The sequence below is a fragment of the Cucurbita maxima genome, unplaced genomic scaffold (assembly GCF_002738345.1).
Source record: "Cucurbita maxima cultivar Rimu unplaced genomic scaffold, Cmax_1.0 Cma_Scf00098, whole genome shotgun sequence".
In the NCBI taxonomy this organism is placed as follows: Eukaryota; Viridiplantae; Streptophyta; class Magnoliopsida; order Cucurbitales; family Cucurbitaceae; genus Cucurbita; species Cucurbita maxima.
Genome location: NW_019272114.1, coordinates 191,206 through 195,408, shown reverse-complemented (window position 1 = coordinate 195,408; position 4,203 = coordinate 191,206). Strand labels below are relative to the sequence as shown.

The window sequence follows — 4,203 nt, the reverse complement described above, 5'->3', positions numbered from 1 at the left end:
TCTTCTTGAATCTTTGATTTGTTCTCGTAAATGTATATGAAAAAAAAATCTTATATATTTTTAGATATAATTTAAGATTACCTATTTAATAAAACTCCATCCAAACTTCTACTCATAAATTTAGTTATTATTTGTATACAATTGTTAATATGTAAGAAAATACACGTACAAAATATTTATACTATTTGTAATACACTAGTCTCGGTTGTTTGACTAAAACAATGCAATCATTGTCCAAACTAAAGAATTTGATTCGAAGCTATCTCCTAATAGAGGGAGGCTCAATTAGACTTTGTCGTAAGATTCGACCATATCAATTTGAATAGCGTTCTCCACAACTATAAATATCGAACTCCAAAGTATTCACGAGCAAAGTAAGTTTGTTGAAACTATCTATAAAAGTGTTCCAAAGTGAGTTGTGGAGAAGATTTGCCTTATCTAGTTCCAATTAAGAGTGTCAACGATGAAGAAGTGCAAGCTGTTGGTAGATATAATTTATTTTACAAGCGGGTGGTGAACGGTCTTTTCAGTCTCATATAGGCTTTGTTCCCAAATTTTATATTATTGTGATAGAAGCTATAAATCACCATTATATTCATTGTCAGATATTGCAATTGTGAAGAAGTGAAAAAGTCCTCCTTATATAAGTATCTTTTCTTTTCTATCCTACCCACCTTATACATAACATGTTAAATTAACTCATACTTAAAAAAATCATTTCTCTCTTTTGGAGATGCGGGATATCGATCCCCGTACCTCTTGGTCAGATATTGCAATTGTGAAGAAGTAAGTCCTCCTTATATAAGTATCTTTTCTTTTTCTCTCGTACCCACCTTATACATAACATGTTAAATTAACTCATACTTAAAAAAATCATTTCTTTCTTTTGGAGATGCGGGGTATCGATCCCCGTACCTCTCGCATGCTAAGCAAGCCCTCTACCATCTGAGCTGCATCCCCACAATTTTTGCACCACAAAACCCTAAATTTTTCGTCATCAATAATAGTGAAAATGAAGAAATATTGCTACACAACAGGTCATGAATAAGGAAAAATTGAAAAGAAACAATATATTTAATAATAAATAGTCTAATTTTTGGAGATGCGGGGTATCAATCCCCGTACCTCTCACATGCGAAGCGAGCGCTCTACCATCTGAGCTACATCCCCATGATTCTTACATCATAAAACCCGATTAATGTCCCATCATCAATAATAGTGAAAATAAAAAAATATCAAAATATTAATAACAAATAGTTTAGCATGCGAGAGCGCTTACCTCTCGCATGCTAAATGAGCGAATAGAAATAAAATATTAATAACAAATAGTTTCTTTTGGAGATGCAAGATATCCCCTTAATAATAAATCTAAAGATAAAGGGTATCGATCCCCATACCTCTTGCATGCAAAGCAAGCGCTCTACCATCTAAGTTATATCCTCACAATTCTTACGTCACAAAGTCCTATGCATCTCGTCATCAGTAATAGTGAGAATGAAAAACTATCCCAGCTCATTATGTCCTAAATAAGAAAAAATTGAAAAGAAATAATATATTTAATAATCGATTCAATTGAAGATGCAAGGTATTGATCCCCATACTTTCCACATGGAAAATGAATGCTCTACCATTCGAACTACATCCCTACGATTCTTACATAAAAAAAACCCTAAACGTCCCTTCATCAATAATTGTGAAAATGAAAAAGTATATATGCATATTATGTCATAAATAAGGAAATATTGAATAGAAATAAAATATTAATAATAGATTGTTTCTTTTGGAGATGCGAGGTATCGATCCCCATACCTCTCGTATGCTAAACCGCAACTCTCGCATGTTAAGCGAAGCTACATCCCCACAATTCTTGCATCACAGAACCCTAAATTTTCCATCATCAATAATAGTGAAAATGAACAAATATCACTACTCAACATGTCATGAATAAGGAAAAATTGAAAAGAAGTAATTTTTAATAATAGTGACATGAAAAACTATCCCGACTCATTATGTCGTAAATAAGAAAAAATTCAAAAGAAATAATATATTTAGTGATCGATTCATTTTGGAGATGCAAGCTATCAGCCCCAGAACTTTCCACATTAGAAGTGAGCGCTCTACTATCTGAGCTACATCCCCACAATTCGTACTACAATCTCTTGAAGGAGCATTTTGAGAATCAAACTCGAGACCTCTCACTCCCAGAGCTTGTTATACCACTTGAAACGTATGTATGAAGCCTTAGGCCTAGGTATTAAGTTTGTATTTTTTCGTATTGCAGGAAACACGTGAGGTCCTCAGAGGTAGAATGTGTCTTGGAGAATAAAGCCTTGGGATGGGATGGGAGAATAAGTCCTTCGATAAGAAAAGAATTAGACATAGGGGCATTTCAAGAATTGAACTCAAAACCTCCTCTTGCACCACAAGTGAGGATCATACCACTAAACTAAATGTCTTTTCGTGAACACCCAATATTTTTAACATCTACTTAAATATATTTTTCTCTCATGAAAAGTTGAATTGTTATAATATAAAAGGGTTATCAAACAACCCAACAACCCAACAAAAGAAACAAACTAATCAATTTGGGTTGGATTGATTCCGTTTAGTTCATCAGTTTGTTTGATTTAATTTTTCTATTTTGTCTCATATGACAAGAAAATAAAGTTGTATTGAATGCACCTTAGTTTCATTTATGACAAACTCATATGAAACATAATTGCATTAATAGTACTCAGAGTTGGAGTCTATAAGCATTTCATAAACTTTCGTGCAATTCATGCTTTATTAAAGATGAGATAAAATTTGGGGAACTTTAAATTACTTCATGTGGAGCTTCAATTACTATATGCTAGTTACAATCTTTAGGATTAATTAATTGGACACAAATTCATGAATTTAGGGAATTTTTTGTGTAATTATCAACTACAACTTATGTTTTCAAATTTTTAGGACATAATTTAGGTAGTTGTTTTTATGAGTCGTAAACTTGTTTCTTTGCATAATATGGATTTAGTTGAACTATTATTATCGATAAGATGGAGAAAGAAATTGTCTTTGAAATGACTAATAGACTTAGGTTCATCGTCGTTGTTTTTTAACTTGTGATTTTGCAGAAAGTTTAACGAATATGAACTGTCATGTCACAAGAACTTTAAAGTAAATCAAGAATATACCCTAAACATCATTCAAGATGGCAATAAAATGGAGTTAAATTGAACGCACTTTAGTTTCATGTTTGGCGTGTTTAAGATAAAGCATAATTGTATTAATGATCTTAAGAGAAATTCCTATTTTATTAGAGGAGACCAATTTTATTTAAGGTACTAGGAGTTCAAGAATCTGGATTTGAATCTGGTTAAGAAATAGTAAGATTTGAAAGTTTTGAATTCTAGACCAAATTTGTATCTAATTATTTCTTTTTATGACTAATTATAAATTAAGAGAAAAATATTTTTGTAAAGATAGATTAAACTCTAAAGCTTTGATGACAAAACCATGTTTAGACTAGCAGTTTAAAGTCAGGAGATGCGGTCACAGGTGTGATTATTTTGGATGGGTTCGTATGAGGGAGCCTTCAAAGATTGTGCACTCACAGATGGGGTTGTTATGCAGCGTTAGTTTGTCTTTGTGTTTGAGTTTTTTTGTACTTTTTTTTTTTTTTGTAATTCTATCCCAAACACTTTTTTTTTTTTGTTTGGATAAGTTTGAACAACACCGTCTTATAATTTAAGTTTATTTTATATTTAATGTGGTGGTGTTTTCTCAATCTTATTTTAATTTTACAGCATTATTTTATATTCATTTAGTTTTATTTTTATTTGTTTTAACTTTCAATTTTAGTTTCTATTTGAGTTTTGAACCCTTGAAATTTGAGTTGTGACAGATTCGTATCAGAGCAACCGGATATTAAATTATATAGATTTTTTCTTAAGATAAAGAGTTGTAAATAGAACCCTAGGGTTAAGTAAAAAAGAATCAAACACTAAATACTTTGAAATTTTAGGTGATATATTGTAGAGGAAGCTGATAAGGTCTTCAAAGAGCATGTGGTCGTGTCTGACAATTTAGGTTAACAACATGTTGAAAAGAAACCAGAAATTCTGATACTGGTAATTAACTACAAACCTTTGAATAAGGTTTTAGAATAAATAAGATATCCAATCCAAATAAAAAATGATTTGATAAAAAGAATTTAGAGTC

The 4,203-nt window shown here is 31.3% G+C and overlaps 1 non-coding gene across 1 annotated transcript; it reads right to left on the bottom strand.

The window, feature by feature from the left end:
• Positions 1–1,097: 1,097 nt before the first annotated feature.
• On the bottom strand, positions 1,098–1,170 carry TRNAA-CGC. Its single transcript has one exon. It is a non-coding gene; the product is annotated as a tRNA-Ala (tRNA).
• Positions 1,171–4,203: the final 3,033 nt, after the last annotated feature.